The 18,821-nt window shown below is 41.0% G+C and overlaps 1 long non-coding RNA gene across 1 annotated transcript; it reads left to right on the top strand.

The window, feature by feature from the left end:
- The first annotated feature begins 53 nt into the window (after positions 1 to 53).
- LOC132494486 (uncharacterized) lies at positions 54 to 4,269 on the top strand. The gene is made up of 3 exons (XR_009533074.1): positions 54 to 134; positions 1,090 to 1,119; positions 4,198 to 4,269. It is a non-coding gene; the product is annotated as an uncharacterized LOC132494486 (long non-coding RNA).
- Positions 4,270 to 18,821: the final 14,552 nt, after the last annotated feature.

Below are 18,821 nucleotides of genomic sequence, written 5' to 3'. Positions count from 1 at the left end.
CCCCTGCCACTCAGGCAAATGGCTTCCGGAAGTCCCGCCCCATCCTGCCAGGCCTTGGCTCGGCTCGCCTCTCCTCACTTTCCTTCTGCGGGAGCTCGCTGCCGGCGCCCAGGTGTCCTGCCACGCCCCGCAAGGTTCCACGCTTTGTTCTCTATCCTGCCCTCGTTTTGCATGTAGTCTGCGCGACTTGGGCCTCTATCTTTCCTCCGGCTGCATCCCTCAGTCCTGCGTTCATGTCACCGTAGTGTGGAGATGGCATTCGGGACAATGTGCTGTGACCTCGCACTGACGCCATTCCCTTCCCACCCCGCCAACCTGGCTTCCTTCTCCACCCCATGGAATAAACCAGATTGCTGCCAGTGGGAGGGAAATAGGGCCCCAAGGTTAATGAGGCAGTCCCTTACATTTATGGGTGGAATTTCTGTTTCAATGATGAATGTACGGATTTTGGATGACCGCCTCTTAAGGTGATACTATAGGGGGATGGAGAGACAGTCTTTTCCTTTGAGATCCATCCAGAGAGGAGGGGCAAAAGATGTACGCAGGCTCTGAAAACGTTTGGTGGAGCAGCGCCCTGAGCTGGCCCTTTAAAAATGGATAGGACTAGGGCCTCCCTGGTGGCGCAAGTGGTTGAGAGTCCGCCTGCCGATGCAGGGGATACGGGTTCGTGCCCCGGTCTGGGAGGATCCCACATGCCGCGGAGCGGCTGGGCCCGTGAGCCATGGCCGCTGAGCCTGCGCGTCCGGAGCCTGCGCGTCCGGAGCCTGTGCTCCGCAACGGGGGAGGCCACAACAGTGAGAGGCCCGCATACCGCAAAAAAAAAAAAAAAAAATGGATAGGACTCGTTAAGACCCTTGTCTGAATTGGTAGAGCCTTCCAGAGTTCTGAAAATGATCAGGGGGGTCGGTTTTGCAGACAAAACCCGTTAAGAATTACTGTGAAAACCTGGAAGCATAAAGTTTCAAGATATGTCAAATTATTTTTCAGGTGACCTGTACTGTCAAATGGTACTAAATTTATCAGACGTATATAATCCAAAATAATTTGTCCACCTATAAAACGCTAATTTACTTCGGAATTCTCTTGCAGATGTTCACACAATTTATGGCACACCAGCAGGTAAATGTTTGTTGCTTTAAATGTTTTATCGAAAAGAATTTGTGTTTGGGGAACTCAAATGATGCAGCTTGAATTAGTCTCCAGGGATAAATCCATAGAATCCTGAATTTCCTCAGTTTTAACACTCAACACACTTTAATGTAATTACTACTTTAATACACTGTCTTCCCTGCTATACTCTAAGCTCTGAGTGAGCAGAGACCTTATGTGGATTCCCAGCACCTGGCATGCTGCCTGATGCATAGCAGACACTCATTAAGTATTGCTCAACCAGGGATGAATGATCAAGGGTTGAATTTGTGCCTATGTGGAACCTATGACCTATCTTTATACTTTCTTGTTTTCAACTTTTTAATTAAGAAACATAAACAAGGGAAGTGTGCCCCAGGGAATACTAGAGCTGGTTAGACTAGCCTCTGCCAGTATTTGAATACCTCTATGGCTCAGGCAGTTTTTAGTGTTTTGGCAAAACCTGAATGTCACTGAACCCTGAAATTTATTGAGGTTGTCTCCTAATGTGTCTGTTTTAGCTTTCTAAATAATTCATTTTAAAAATGCAGGCAGTAGAGTGGAAAGGACCCTAAACTCAGCTTCAGGGTGCCCTGGGTTCTTCTCTGAAGGTTATTGCTCATTTTACTTCTTGAGCCTTTGTTTCTTAATGTGTAAGGTGAAAGGGATGGACTAGGTCATTGCTGAGGTTCTTTTTAGCTCTAAGCCTCCACTATCCCCTCAGTTCCTTGCAGGAACATAATTCTGGGACATACAACACTACCTCATTCCTCACTTCCCACCCACAACCTCCCCTTCCCCTGGGCTCCATTCAGGGTCTGTGTTTTCCATACAGGTGATAGGTAAAAATAGCTGTTTTCTGACTATGAGACAAATTGATTGAAAGCTATCAGAGCTTGCCCTTCAAGTTGTCTTTCCATTAATGATGATGGATTTAATGATTCCATCCGGATTCTTTCTGGTTTCCCTCATGACTGCATGCCAACCCAAAGGGAGAAAATATAGAAACCCTGACAAAAGGTCTATGGACTGATTGGAGTAACGTAAACATGATCAAATGTAAACCTAGGACTTTGAGAATGAGTGTCAAAACACCACCCAAGTGGCCTGGAATTTAGGAGACTCTTTGGCATTTCATCACTTACAGTAATTAAACTGGGAGACTTCAGGGGACCTGGCATTTCAGATATGAAAAGAAGGAAGAAAAGCTATGTGGACTGAGAATGGACACACGGTGTGAATTCAGGGAATTTCTGTGGGTAGAATGCAAGATCCGATGGTTTATAGAATAAGAGTTTCAGAGTTTTATTTATTGTTAAAACAACATTAAGAAATGTTTCAATAGGAAAAATTTTTTTCACTCCCATTCTTACAAATTAACAGATTTTCATTTGCCTCGATTTCTTTCAACCAGTAACCATATGGTCAGTAAGTATTTTATTTCTCAATTTTAAGATCTTTGTGATCAGGTCAAGATACTGTTAGAAATAATGTAAAGACAATGGAATATTACTCAGCCATAAAAAGAAACAAAATTGAGTTATTTGTAGTGAGGTGGAAGGACCTAGAGTCTGTCATACAGAGTAAAGTAAGTCAAAAAGAGGAAAACAAATACCGTATGCTAACGCATATATATCATATCTAAAAAAAAAATGGTACTGATGAACCTAGTTGCAGGGCAGGAATAAAGATGTAGACATAGAGCATAGACTTGAGGACATGGGGTGGGAGGGGGAAGCTGGGGTGAAGTGAGAGTAGCATCAACATATATACACTACTGAATGTAAAATAGTTGGCTAGTGGGAAGCAGCAACATAGCACAGGGAGGTCAGCTCCGTGCTTTGTGACCACCTAGAGGGGTGGGATAGGGAGGATGGGAGGGAGATGCAACAGGGAGGAGATATGGGGACATGCGTATGCATATGGCTGATTCACTTTGTTGTACAGCAGAAACTAACACAGTATTGTGAAGCAATTATACTCCAATAAAGATCTATTAAAAAAAAAAGAAATAAAGAACATATAACAACATTTTTGACTTCCCAACTGAAAATTGTTAGTTTGTCATATTCTTATATTTTTTTAACTGTGTGTGTGTGGTTTAATATCGTTATAAACTCATGGATTGAAACACATTTGATATGTTTCATTCATTGCAATTATTTTGCTTATTGATAACCAGATTGTCCCAAAATGATCTCATTCTAGTTGGCTCCTGAGTCATTTTGACATGACCAAACATTGATATGCTTTCTGTCACTTTAGCTTTGCTTTTTCTACAATTTCAATAAATAGAATCATAGAGTAGAATTAACTTTTGTTTCTGGTTTCTTCCTGTTAACATGATATATTAAGATTCATCCCTGTTGTTGTGTGTACCAGTACATATAGTTCACTCCTTTTTATTGCCAAGTAGTGTTCTGTTGATGGATATTCTACAATTTGTTTATCCAGTCAATAGTTAATGGACATTTGGGTTGTTTCTGGTTTTGCTTATTATAAATAAAATGAAGGTGAAAGTTCATGTAGAAATCTTTGTGTGGACATGTGTTTTCCTTTCTCTTGGCTCTCTTAGACCTAGGACTGAAAGTGCTGAGTCATATGGCAAGTGTATGTTTAGCATTATAATAAACTTCCCATCTGTTTTCCAAAGTGGCTTATCATTTTACACCCCCATCAGCAGACTGTGAGAGTTCCAGTTGCTCTGTATCCTTGGCAATACACAATACTATCAATTAAAAAAACTTTAGCCATTCTAGTTGTTATGTAATGATATGGTGGTTTTAATTTGCATTTCCCTGATGATATTAAGCATCTTTTCATATTCTTTTTGGCCATTTATATATCTTCTTTTGCAAAGTGCCTGTTCAACTCTTTTGCCCATTAAAAAAAATTAGGTTATTTGTCTTATTACTGAGTCGTAAAAGTTCTTCTATATTCAGAACAAAAGTTCTTTGTCAATATATTTATTTCAAACATTCTTTTCTCCCAATCTGTGGCTTGTGTTTTCATTTTCTTAACAGTGTCTTTTTATTTTTTTGTTTTTTTTATTTTTGTTTTGTTTTTTAGCCATGCCACTCGGCATGCGGGATCTTAACTGGACCACCAGGGAATTCTCTACAGTATCTTCTGAAGAACAGAAGTTTTTAACTTTGGTAAAATACAATTTATCATTTTCTTTCATTTATGGTGTGTGATTTTTGTGTTCTATTTAAGAAATCTTTACTATTAGTTATCAATACAACAGAGTTTCTCCCACGTTTTCTCCTAGAAGTTTTATATCTTTAAGTTTTACATTTCAGTTAGTAATCCTTTTTAAGGTAATTTTTGTGTATAGTGTGAAGTAAAGAACAAAGTTAATTTTTTTACATATGGATGTCCAATTGTTCCAGCGCAATTTATTTATTTGTTTACTTATTTTTGGCTACGTTGGGTCTTCGTTGCTGCGCACGGGCTTTCTCAGCGAGCGGGGGCTATTCTTCGTTGTGGTGCAGGGGCTTCTCATTGCGGTGGCTTCCCTTGTTGCGGAGCATGGGCTCTAGGTGCACGGGCTTCAGTAGTTGTGCTGCACAGGCTCAGTAGTTGTGGCTTGCGGGCTTAGTTGCTCTGCGGCATGTGGGATCTTCCCAGACCGGGGCTTGAACTCGTGTCCCCTGCATTGGCAGGTGGATTCTTAACCACTGCGCCACCAGGGAAGTCCTCCATTGGATTATTGACATCTTGGCTGCTTTATTGTAAGACAATTGACTATATATGTGTGGGTCAATTTTGGACTTATATTCTGTTCCATTTATATTTATGTCTGTCTTTATACCAATACCAGACTATCACAATTTCTGTAACTATATAGTTACTCTTGAAATCAGATAGTGTAAGTCTTCTAGCTGTCTTCTTAGAATTGTTTTGACTATCCTAGGTCCTTTGCATTTCCATATAAATTTTATTTAATTAATTAATTTTGCTATGCTGTGTGGCTTGTGGGATTAGTTCCCCCACCAGGGATTGAACCCCAGGCCCCCCAGCAGTGAAAGTGCCGAAGCCTAGCCACTGGACTGCCAGGATATTCCCTCCATATAAATTTTAGAATCATGTTCTTGATTTCTACAAAAAGCCTTTTGAAATTTTGACTGGGATACATTGAAAACATAGTTGGGGGAGAATTGAAAACAACACTGACTCTTCTGATTCATGAATACTGTTTACTGTGCCATCATTTTAGATCATCCTTGATTTTTCTCAGCAAATTTTGTAACTTTCATTGTACAGGTCTATATATTTAATAAATTTATCCTTAAGTACATATAATATATCCTTCACATTCATAAGAACATTTTCCTGAGGTCTTAGAGAACACCCCATTTTGGGGAACCCTACAATGGCATTTACTCTCTGTTTAAATGTACCTGAAAAATTTAAACAATCAGCTTGATATCTGTAATGAATGTAACAATGTGCTTGAGAAGGAGTTAAGAACCTCAATGCCAGGCCAAAATACACACCCAGCCTAGACATCTGGCTAAGTGCTTTGCTTTCATTGCCCACCAACCTTCAAGATAGTTTCATTCAAATTTCCACCTCATTAAAAATGACAAATCCTTATATCATGGATTTTTAGGTTCTCTCAAGATAAAACCCTGAGTTCTGAGTGCCAATAGTCCATGGCTGTTTCTATCACAGCGTCTACCTTTCTCTTACCCATGTGTTTACAACTCTCTCTCCCTGACTAAATGAGTTCTTCTGGGGTAGGAGCCTTGTTTGCTTGTAACCCCAGTACCAGGAAGTACCTGGCGTAATACATATTTTTGGTAAATGATGGATGAATAGTCAAGGTTAATTTTCAGGTCTCAAGAAAGAAGACCGTTAAAGCTGAGGGGAGCAGATGCTGGAAGCGAGGTCAAGAATAGGAATCAGGGCTTCCCTGGTGGCTCAGTGGTTGAGAGTCCGCCTGCCGATGCAGGGGACATGGGTTCGTGCCCTGGTCCGGGAAGATCCCACATGCCGCGCGTCGGCTGGGCCTGTGAGCCATGGCCACTGAGCCTGCGCGTCCGGAGCCTGTGCTCCGCAACAGGAGAGGCCACAGCAGTGAGAGGCCTGCGTACAGCTAAAAAAAAAAAAAAAAAAAAAGAATAGGAATCAGCATCTGGAATCCTAAAAGGCTGCAATGCAGTGGGAAGTTGGAACACAGGAGGTAACCGGGCATCCTCCAAATTAGTTCTGGCAGACAGTTTCTTGCATCTTCTTGTATGTTTTAAAAAGCTGGATATTCTTAAAGGCAATGTCCAAGTAATTGACAAAGTCATCTTAGGCCCACTGAATTTCTTTTCATTTCAGTAGATATTTATTGAATTCTTACTCATGTGTCAGGCACTCTGCTAAACAATGGGGAGAAAAGATGAGTAAGGTAGCATTTCTCTCCTCGAGGAACTCACTATCTAGTGATAGTGAGGACAAATGATTCTAATACAATGCACAATGATAGAGGAGAGAACTGAATGTTCTAAGAAATGAAAGGAGGAGGTGGGCCGGTTAGAAAAGGCTTCTAGGAGAAAATGATGCCTGACCTGAATTTTTTTTAAGACAATTTTGAAAGAGCAGTTTTAGGTTCACAGCAAAATGAGAAGAAGGTATAGAGATTTCCCATATACCTCTTGCCCACCCACATGGACAGCCTCCCCTACTATTATAACAGGATGGTACATTTGTTACAGTTGATGAACCTACATTAAAAACTTTTAAATTAATTTATTATTATTATTTTTAACATCTTTATTGGAGTGTAATTATTTCACAATGGTGTGTTAGTTTCTGCTTTATAACAAAGTGAATCAGCTATACATATACATATATCCCCATATCCCCTCCCTCTTGTGTCTCACTCCAACCCTCCCTATCCCACCCCTCTAGGTGGTCACAAAGCACGGAGCTGATCTCCCTGTGCTATGCGGCTGCTTCCCACTAGCTAGCTATTTTACATTTGTTAGTATATATAAGTCCATGCCACTCTCTCACTTCATCCTAGCTTACCCTTCCCCCTCCCCATGTCCTCAAGTCCATTCTCTACGTCTGCATCTTTTTTTTTTTTTTTTTTTTTTTTCCTTTTTGCGTTATGTGGGCCTCTCACTGTTGTGGCCTCTCCCGTTGCGGAGCACAGGCTCCGGATGCGCAGGCCCAGCGGCCATGGCTCACGGGCCCAGCCGCTCCGCGGCATATGGGATCCTCCCAGACCGGGGCACGAACCCGTATCCCCTGCATCGGCAGGCGGACTCTCAACCACTGCGCCACCAGGGAGGCCCTACGTCTGCATCTTTATTCCTGTCCTGCTCCTAGGTGATGAGCCTACACTGACACATCATAATTACCCAAAGTCCATAAATTGCATTAGGGTTTACTCTTGGTATTGTACTTTCTGTGGGTTTGGACAAATGTATAATGATATGTATCCATCATTACAATATCACACAGTGTTTTCACTGCCCTAAAATTTCTCTGTGTTCCACCTATTCCTCCCTACCCCCTCCCTCTCCAAACCCCGGCAACCACTGGTTTTTTTTTTTAATGCCGTCATAGTTTTGCCTTCTCCAAACATCATGTAGTTGGAATCATACAGTATATGGCCTTTTCAGATTAGCTTCTTTTACTTAGTAACATACATTTAAGATTCCTCCATGTCTTTTCATGGCTTGATAGCTCATTGCTTTTCAGTGATAAACAATATTCTATTGAATGGATATACCTTGCCTTTTGAAGAATATCTTGGTTGCTTCCAAGTTCTGGCTATTATGAATGAAGCTGCCTTAAACATCCATGTGCAGGTTTTCATGTGGACCTAGGTTTTCAACTCATTTGGGTAAATACCAAGAAGCATGATTGCTGGGTTATATGGTAAGAGTATGTTTAGTTTTGTAAGATACCACCAAATTGTCTTCCAAAGTGGCTATACCATTTAGCATTCCCACCAGCCAATGGTATATTCTTGTCAGCACTTGATGTTGTCGGTGTTCTGGATTTTGACTTTTTTTTTTTTTTGATCGCACAGTTCAGCATGCAGAACTACCCCCACCAGGGATGCAACCCGCATTAGAAGCTCAGAGTCTTAACCACTGGACCACTAGGTAGTCCTGGATTTTGACTATTTTAATAGGTGTATAGTGATATTCTCATTGTTTTATTTGCAATTCTCTAATGGTGTATGATGTGGAACATTTTTTCATATGCATATTTGCCATCTGTATATTTTCTTTGGTAAGGAATCTGTTAAGGACTTTGGCCCATTTTTAAAATCAGGTTGTTTGTTTCTTTATTGTTGAATTTTAAAAGTTCTTTGTATATTTAGGATAACAATCCTTTATCAGATGTCTTTTGCAAATAATCTCTCCCATTCTGTGGCTTGTCTTTTTAGTCTTTTGACATTGTCTTTTATGGTACAGAAGTTTTTATTTTAATGGAGTCCAGTTTATCAATTATTTCCCTCATGGACTGTGCCTTTGGTGGTGTATTTTTTAAAAAATTTATTTAGTCATTTATTTTTGGCTGCGTATTTTTAAAAAAAATTATTTAGTCATTTATTTTTGGCTGCGTTGGGTCTTCATTGCTGCACGCGGGCTTTCTCTAGCTGCGGTGAGTGGGGGCTACTCTTCGTTGTGGTGCATGGGCTTCTCAATGCGGTGGCTTCTTTTGCTGCGGAGCATGGGCTCTAGGTGCGCGGGCTTCAGTAGTTGCAGCACGCGGGCTCAGTAGTTGTGGCTCGCGGGCTCTAGAGCGCAGGCTCAGTAGTTGTGGTGCACGGGCTTAGTTGCTCTGCGGCATGTAGGATCTTCCCGGACCAGGGCTCAAACCCATGTCCCCTGCATTGGCAGGCAGATTCTTTTTTTTTTTTTTTTTTGTGGTACGTGAGCCTCTCACTGTTGTGGCCTCTCCCGTTGCGGAGCACAGGCTCCGGACGCGCAGGCTCAGCGGCCATGGCTCACGGGCCTAGCCGCTCCGCAGCATGTGGGATCTTCCTGGACCAGGACACGAACCCATGTCCCTTGCATCGGCAGGCGGAGTCTCAACTACTGCGCCACCAGGGAAGCCCGGCAGGTGGATTCTTTTTTTTTTTTTTTTTTTTTTAATTTATTTTTATTATTATTTTTTTAAATTTATTTTTTATTAGTTTCTGCTTTATAACAAAGTGAATCAGTCCCGGCAGGTGGATTCTTAACCACTGCACCACCAGGGAAGTCTCTTGGCATTGTATTAATATCCAAAAGATCATCTAGGTTTTTCTTCTATGTTATTTTCTAGGAATTTTATATGTTTGCATTTTTCTGTATCTTTGGTTTTCTGTAGTTTGAAAATGCTATGCCTAGATGTAGGTTTTTTACATTTATCCTTCTCGTTGTTCTCTAATCTCCCTGGATCTGTGATTCTGTGTCTGACATTAATTTGGAGAAATTCTGAGTCATTATTGTTTCAAATATTTCTCTTGTTCCTTTCTCTATTTCTTCTCTTTTTGTTATTTCCATTATGCATATCTTATACTTTTTGTAGTTGTCCTACAGTCCTTGGATATTCTATTCTGTTTTTTTCAGTCTTTATTCTCTTTGCTCTTCAGTTTTGGAGACTTCTATTGATATGTCCCCAAGCTCAGAGATTCTTTTCTCAGCCATGACCAGTCTACTAATAAGACATGAAAGACATTCTTCATTTCTGTTACAGTGTTTTTGATCTCTAGCATTTATTTTTGATTCTTTCTTAGAATTTCCATCTCTTTTCATACATTACCCATCTGTTCTTGCATGCTGTCTACTTTATCCCTTAGAGTCCTTAGTACATTAATCATAGTTGTTCTAAATTCCAGGTCTGATCATTCTAACAACTCTGGTTAGATGTCTGGTTTTGATGCTTGCGCTATCTCTTCAAATTACGGGTTTTTTTTTTTTTGCTTTTTAATATGCCTTTTTTTTTTTTTTTTTTTTTTTTTTTGCGGTATGCGGGCCTCTCACTGCTGTGGCCTCTCCCGTTGCGGAGCACAGACTCCGGACGCGCAGGCTCAGCGGCCATGGCTCACGGGCCCAGCCGCTCCGCGGCATGTGGGATCTTCCCGGACCGGGGTACAAACCCGTGTCCCCTGCACCAGCAGGCAGACTCTCAACCACTGCGCCACCAGGGAAGCCCTAATATGCCTTTTAATTTTTCTTGACTGCTGAACATGATGTACTAGCTAAAAGGAACTGCTGTAAATAGGCCTTTAGTAATGTGATGGTGAGGTGTAGGGGGAGTGGAAGCATTGTGTACCTGAACTGAGTCTTAAAGAATAAATAGGAAGGGCTTCCCTGGTGGTGCAGTGGTTAAGAATCCACCTGCCAATGCAGGGGACACAGGTTTGATCCCTGGTCTGGGAAGATTCCACATGCCACGGAGCAACAAAGCCTGTGTGCCACAACACTTGAGCCTGAGCTATAGAGCCCGTGAGCCACAACTACTGAGCCTGCGTGCCGCAACTACTGAAGCCCGCGCACCTAGAGCCCGTGCTCCGCAACAAGAAAAGCCACCACAATGTGAAGTCTGCGCACCACAAGGAAGAGTAGTCCCCGTTCGCTGCAACTAGAGAAAGCCCACGTGCAGCCATGAAGACCCAACACAGCCAAAAATAAATAGATAAATAAATTAATTAAAACAAAAAGAATAAATGGGAATTGCCAGGTATAAAGCAGAGAGGGTAAAGGAGAGAAGTAAGGGACCAGCAAGATTAAAGGCTTGAAGGTAAGAGGAAGCAGGAGAAAAATCTCCCTTGCTTAATATCTCTCAGGAGTAAAATATTATGGTGATAACTTCATATTAGCTGTCTCCTTCACCAGATTGGGATCATGCCTGAATCAGCTTTATTTTCTTCACATTGACTAACACAGAGCATGGATTCTGTGTACAGTGCGCTGTAAAACAAATAAATAATAATTTCCCAATGACATGGGACCTCTCTGCTGTCAGAGAATTACCCTGGACAAGAATAAGCTGGGCCTGGGGTCACATAAGTCCAGCCTCAGTCTTACACTGGTAAATAAATTAGAATTGCCTCAAATCATGGATGGTCCTATTACCACTATTCTTTCTACTATTACAACTACCACATCATCTATCTATCTATCTATATCTATATATTTACATATATTTATATACAGATATATAGAGATGGTAGTTTATATATATTATGTACTGCTTATGTATACATATATATAACTATATAATTTATATACACACATATAATTACGACTTCAAATTTTAAAATTACTTTCATATACATTATCCTAGTTGGTCCTACTGTATTGATCCTAATAGTACTATATTATGACTACTGTAAATAGAAAAGAGAGAAGTAACAACGAAGAGATTTTAGTCATTCAGTTAACAAATAGTTATGTGTCAGACTGTGCAAGCCACCTCAGGGATACAAAAGGCATATTGAAATAACAGAATTCATAGATAAAAGGATTATTTGGTCCAGCTGTCTCATTTTATAGACAAGTACTACAGGTACGGGAGGTCAAACTTTTTGGACCCTGCTTACAGACTCCAGGATTCCATAACAATCTAGTAGTAACGCTAAAATGAAAACACGTGAAACAATTCAAAAGCAATTAGGCAGTGAACAGTATGGTCCTGACAGAAGGGGAAAAAATCCGTGAAGAAGAAAGATGACAGAACTAAGTATCAGACACAGTCCTGGGAACTTATATGATCTTTATTAATCCTCAGAAAACACATCATCATCATCACCATTTTATGATAAAACTAAAGCTGAAAGAAGTCAGGTAATTTACCAAAAGCCCCACGGCAAGTGGTGGATCTGGAATTCAAAGCCAGTTTCTTCTAAATCCAACACTTATGTTATTTAAACTTTTAACCACTGAAGTAGAACAGGCATGGCCTCTGTGTGGGATGAGAAAAAGCTTTTCAAAAGCGCTGAAAAAAAAGGAGAGTAGGATCAAAGTAAGCAGGGTGTTGCAAAGAGGAAATGGTTACTTAGGCAATAGGGGACATTTGCAGGCGCTTAAGTATAAGGAGTAACATAATCATTATCAGGGAATTTGAAAGTTAGAAGGCATCTCAGGTGAGAAGTCATGTAGAAATCTATTTACAGCACAACTTACAGATATTTACTCAAATTCTGATTTAAGTAGTCACTTGACAGGGAATTTTCTTCTAAGGCCAATGTATTACTCACCAGCCCTAATTATTGATAGCTCTTTGGTAAGCATACTTTGTATTTCTTCAATCAAAAGAACATAACGGCTCAGGACCAAGCTCAGAGCTTTGTGGCTCACTGCTGGAGATCTTCTAAGTTAAAACAAAGCCAAGAATCCATACCTTTGCATCCATCCATTCTTTCACAATACTTACTGAATGTTTCCATGTGCTGGTCACTTTCTAGCGGATTGGGCTACAGAGATCTCTGCCCTCTTGGAGCTTCACTATGCCCTCTTACTTAATAGGATTTTCAGTATCACCAAACCATTTTGGATTTTTGTGCCTTCCTTCCTCACACACCAGACTTATTAAAAGAGTGCTTTCTTTTTAACACTACATTGGGGTCACAGAGTAAAATTCTCCAACTGCCATCTGTTTATTTCAGCTAAGTACCATAAAGAAGTTTCCACCATAATGATCCTCTGGAGCTAGGAAAACTACCACAAGACCTAAAGCTTTGGCTGGTCATTAACTTCTAACTATGGTCTTTATTTCTTGTGGTGAAATAATGCGCCTTTCCTTGCCTAATCCCTTCCTGGTGTGTATCAACATTATTTAATGTCTTCTAATTCAGTCATTTTTTATTTATTAAAAAAAACTTTTTTTTGGCTGCGTTGGGTTTTCGTTGCTACACGTGGGCTTTCTCTAGTTGCGGCGAGCGGGGGCTACTCTTGCTTACAGTGTGCGGACTTATTGCAATGGCTTCTCTTGTTGCAGAGCACGGGCTCTAGGCACGCAGGCTTCAGTAGTTGCAGCATGCAGGCTCAATAGATGTGACATGCAGGCTCAGTAATTGTGGCGCAAGGGCTTAGTTGCTCTGCAGCATGTGGGATCTTCCCGGACCAGGGCTCGAACCTGTGTCCCCTGCGTCGGCAGGCAGATTCTTAACTACTCTGCCACCAGGGAAGTCCCCAGTCACTTTTAAAATAAATATGTCTGTAAACATTGAACTTTAAAAAATCTTATTTATTTATTCCATTCACTCTGCTGTTGTAGATAGCCAGTCAGCCAGAGGTATTAGTGCAATTTTCAAGGACTTAGGCTAAAATATCTAAAATAAGAAAATTAAGACCTTTATCAAAACCCTCTAGGATCCACCCACCTCTGTTACTTTTTTCATTAAGGTCTCTTGATTCCAGGTTCGAACTACACTTTTTTTAAAAAAAATTATTCTTTTGAAGTATAGTTGATTTACAATGTTGTGTTAATTTCTGCTGTACAGCAAAGTGATTCAGTTATACATATATATACATTCTTTTTCATATTCTTTTCTTTTATGGTTTATCACAAGATATTTAATATAGTTTCCTGTTCAAACTACACTCTTTAGAGTTCATCAAAGAGTACCGCAGTTGTCTAGCGTCTGTCTCTGGTCCCCTCCTCTTAATTTCCCTGTCTGAGCATAGGTCCAGAAGACACCTTCCTCTTTCTTCCCCATCTTTCTGCCTTCCCCTTCCTAAGTCCGCACATGCTCAGATGCAGGTACTTGGCCCATGACGTTGCCCTTTCCCTTTCTCTCCACCAAAAACTCCTGGGGTTCCTTGGCTCTGATTCCACACTGCAGTGACTCACTCTCCTTTTCTCTTAAAGTCCAGTTTCCTTATCATGGCTTTGAGTTCCCTTCTCCCTTGTAGGTCCTGAACTGCCTCCCCACCTTCATCTCCCACCCCTCCAGTCTACACTGCATCTGCTCCAGCCTTCCATCTACCTGACTGTTCCCAGGCATTCTCCACTCATGCATTTTTCTTTGTCTTTGCTCTGGCTGTCCTCTGCCTTCAGTGTCCTTTTTACCATCCTTTGCCCATGGAAATTCTACTTCTTCTTAAAGCTTTTCTGAGTTCTAGTAGCCCTTCCTCTGTAAGGCTTCCCCTGCTTCCCCAGTTAGAACGAATCAGAACTGACTGCAGTTCCCCACTCTGCTTGTATTTTCCAGTGCTACCTGCTCAGGATATCTTTCTTCATGAAAAAGTTATCACATTATGTAGGTAAGGACTGTATTCTCAGCAAGGTATCACATTGGAAAACAGTTTGCTAAATTATTTGATCTAAGGTGTTAATTAGCTGATAAATTTTAACTTACAAATACAGGAGGCAGGTAATTACAATAGACAGACTATATCATTGAGAGTCAGGAGACCTGGATTTGATTCTCAGCTCTGATTCCTCCCTTTATCCCTCCCTACCTCCCTTTCTTCCTTCCCAAAATGAGGTTGGCAAAGTAAACATCAGCCAGGTAATGCAGGGCCTTGCAGTCCATGCTAACTGTAAACAGAAATCATTAAAAGATCCTAAGTAGGGGCTTCCCTGGTGGCACAGTGGTTGAGAGTCCGCCTGCCGATGCAGGGGACACGGGTTCGTGCCCCGGTCCGGGAAGATCCCACATGCCGTGGAGTGGCTGGGCCCGTGAGACATGGCCGCTGAGCCTGCGTGTCCGGAGCCTGTGCTCCGCAGCGGGAGAGGCCACAACAGTGAGAGGCCCGTGTACCACAAAAAAAAAAAAAAAAAAAAAAAAAAGATCCTAAGGAGAGGATTGAGAAGATCAGGTTTCTGCTTTGGAGGGATTTTTGGTTTGTTTGTTTGTTTTTGTAAAATATACATAACATTTACCACTTTAATTATTTTTAGGTGTATAGTTCAGTGGCATTGAGTACACTCACATTGTTGTGAAACTATCACCACCATCCATCTCCAGAACTTTTTCATCTTCCTAAAGTGAGATTTGGTATCTATTAAAAAATAACTCCCCATTCTCCTCTCCCCCTACCCCTGGCAACCATCATTCTACTTTCTGTCTCTATGAATTTGACTCTTCTAGGTACCTCATATGAATGGAATCATACAGTATTTGTCCTTTTGTGTCTGGCTTATTTCACTCAGCGTGATATCTTTAAGGTTCATCATGTTGTAGCATGTGTCATAAGTTCCTTCATTTTTAAGGCTGAAGCATATTCCATTGAACGTATATACAAAAAAAACCCCTCATGTTTTGTTTATCCATTCATACATCAGTGGACATTTGTGTTGTTTCCATCTTTGGCTATTGTGAATAATGCTCCTATGAATGTACAAATATCTGTTCAAGTCTTTGCTTTCAATTCTTTTGAATACATAACCACAAGTAGAATTGCTGGATTGTATGGTAATTCTTTTGTTTGTTTGTTTGGACGTGCTGCACGGACTTCAGGATCTTAGTTCCCTGACCAGGGATTGAACCCAGGCCCTCAGCAGTGAAAGTGCGGAGTCCTAAACACTGGACCACCAGGGAATTCCCTAATTCTTTAATTTTTTGAGGAACTGCCAAACTGTTTTTCACAGTGGCTTCACCATTTTCCATTCCTATCAGCAATGCACAAGGGTTCCATTTTCTGCATATCTTTGTCAACACTTGTTCTTTTCGTTCCTTTTCTTTCTCCCTTCCTTCCTTCCTCTTTCTCTTTCTTTCTTTCTTTCATCTCTCTCTCTTCCTTTCTCCCTCTCTCCCTCCATCTCTCCCTCCCCCTCCCTCCTTCCCTTCCTTCCTCTTCCTTCTTTCTTCTTTTCCTCTTTTACTTTTCTTTTCCCTTTCTTCTTTCTTTTTCTTTCTTTCTTTCATCATCCTAATGAATGTGAAGTGGTATCTCATTGTGGGTTTTTTTGTGTGTGTGTGGTACACGGGCCTCTCACTGTTGTGGCCTCTCCCGTTGCGGAGCACAGGCTCCGGACGCGCAGGCTCAGCGGCCATGGCTCGCGGGCCCAGCCACTCCGCGGCATGTGGGATCTTCCCGGACCGGGGCACGAACCCATGTCCCCTGCATCAGCAGGAGGACTCTCAACCACTGCGCCACCAGGCAAGCCCCCTCATTGTGGTTTTGATTTGCACTTCCTTAATGATTAGTGATGTTGAGCATCTTTTCATGTGCTTATTGACCATCTGTATATGTTTTTTGGAGAAAAAGTCCATTCAAGTCCTTTGCTCATTTTTAATTGGTTTGTTTGTTTTTCATCATGGCCCTTATTGTTAGTGGACAATTCTCCAGCTCCTCATCTGCAATTGCTTACCATTCCTTTTTGGTACCCAACTCCTGGCCACCTTCTTTCAGAAGAGGTTTGCTCATATTATCACTTCTTGTGAAATGCCTATTTCCCAAGAATGAGTTCTCTTTTCATTTGTCTGACCCTGCAGGTTTCTGTTCTGAGCGCTTATCTGAGCCCTTGGTGTTCTTGCCACCTCTCTTGTAGAGATGAGGAAAATAAGACTCTTTTCCTTTGGTAGGAAGAGTAACTCCTTGATTAGCGTGTGACTGTGCCCCAGGGAATAGATACCTAGATATCTTACACAGATACAGTTCCTGTATAAGAACAGTCAGAATCCCTTTGACTCTGGCAGGTATTTTTCACCCAGTGTGAGGTGGACTCCATTACTTCCCCTCTAGATTATAAACTCCTTGAGGGCGGGAACTGGGTCTAATTTATCTTGGCACCTCCCGTAACATCTAGCACATTTGCACAGTGTCATTTTCATAGTGGATTGATTCAGCAACAACTTATTAAGTGCCCATGAGCCAGCCATTTTACCTGATGCTAGGGATGCCAAATAAACACAGCTTCTGCCTTCATAGAAACTACTTGTCTTGTTGTGTTGGAGGTTGGGAGCAATGAAAAAAGAGTGGCAGAGAGGTGATAACTGAGTTGGAATATAGGCAAATAAGGGATCATTGTACTATTCTCTTTACATTTCTGTGTTTAAAATTTTTCATAATAAAAAGTTTTAAAAAGTAGAGAATGGGGGAAGTGTCCTGGGCAGAATGGGACTCTGAGAAATAAATAAATAAAGCAATCAACCAACGTTATGGACTAAATATTTGTGTTCCCCACAGATTCACACATTGGAGCCTTAACCCCCCATGTGCTATTTGGAGATAGACCTTTGGGAAGTGATTAGGTGTAGATGAGGTCATTCGGGTAGGACCCCATGATCGGATTAGTGTCCTTATAAGAAAAAGAAGAGACCAGAGCTCCCTTGCTTTTTGCCATGTGAGGACACAGCCAGGAGGCTGCCTTCTCCAAACCAGGAAGGGAGCTCTCACCAGAACCTGACCCTACAGGCACCTTGATCTTGGACTTCCAGCCTCAAGAATTAGTAAGAAATAAATTTCTGTTGTATAATATCATGTGATATCACTTATATGTGGAATCTAAAAAAAGGATACAAATGAGTTTATTTACAAAACAGAAATAGACTCACAGGCATAGAAAACAAATTATGCTTACCAAAGGGGAAAGGGAGGGAGAGGGATAAATTGGTAATTTGGGATTAACAGATACACACTACTCTATATAAAATAGATAAACAACAAGGACCTACTGTATAGCACAGGGAACTGTATTCAGTATCTTGTAATAACCTATAATGGAAAAGAATCTGAAAAAGAATATACATATACACACACATATATGTATACATATATAACTGAATCACCTTGCTGTACACCTCGAACACTGTAAATCAACTATAAATCAGCTTTAAAAATTTCTGTTGTATAAGTCATCCAGTCTCTGGTGTTTTGTTATGGCAGTCTGAGCTAAGTTAACCAGCAACCAGAACTAAGTAGAGGATGTGGTCAGAGTTGATCTTATAATAATTTGATCAAGGGCTTTGTAATTTGAAGGCCATCAGGGCAGTATATACAACCACCAGAAGCCTGAAATTTACCTTTACATGCTTAGAGGAGAATTGGTACCTGAAGCCCAACTGGGACTCTAATTTTCTCCTTTTCGCCATTTCTAGGATCTGTAGCCCAGAGAGTAGCTATTCTATAGCAATAGGAAGAATGCACTGGTAAAATCCTGCCTATAGCTGTTTCATCTCTTTTGCTCTAGGTATATTCCAAACTTCTCCCAATCTCAGAAATGGTGGTATCTTGGGACAGGGAAGGAGTTTATCAGTGAAAGGATCAGCATTCAAGGAGAAAATCGTGTCTTCAGGCTCCTATGTTTTATGAATTTCTTAGCTTTTTCCCAATCATTTCAACCAGTCTGCTGAAGGCTCCAAAGTTTCAGTTGAATAAGTTGCTTGCAAACTCTTGATAGTGGTGGAAAGAAGGGTAAATAAGGGTGCCACCGCCTATGCCTCAACTAAGACTTATTGATTTAGAATTCCTGAGGCAAATTTCCTAGCTGATTATTAGGGGCACTAAAGGTTAAGAACCACTGATTTTACACCCTTTTCTTTGGTTACGTTCAGGAAACAAGCTTATAAACTTTGAAACTTTTATTATCATCATTAAGTTTCACTTGATTTACTTGGAACTTAGGTAGATTGCTGGTTATTGTCTCTCCTCCAAAACAGGAGACTGAAAAATCCTTTCCACCATAGGAAATCCTAAAGGAGATTCAGCTTCCAATTCATTGAGTAGTCACCTTTAAAATCAATTCAGGATTAAGGACAGTCAATTTTTCTCCCAACCCCCATAGCTTCATCCCCAATG

The sequence above is a fragment of the Mesoplodon densirostris genome, chromosome 7 (genome assembly GCF_025265405.1).
Source record: "Mesoplodon densirostris isolate mMesDen1 chromosome 7, mMesDen1 primary haplotype, whole genome shotgun sequence".
NCBI lineage: Eukaryota > Metazoa > Chordata > Mammalia > Artiodactyla > Ziphiidae > Mesoplodon > Mesoplodon densirostris.
Note: the sequence above shows the minus strand (reverse complement) of the source record. Positions and strands in the feature narration are given on the sequence as shown.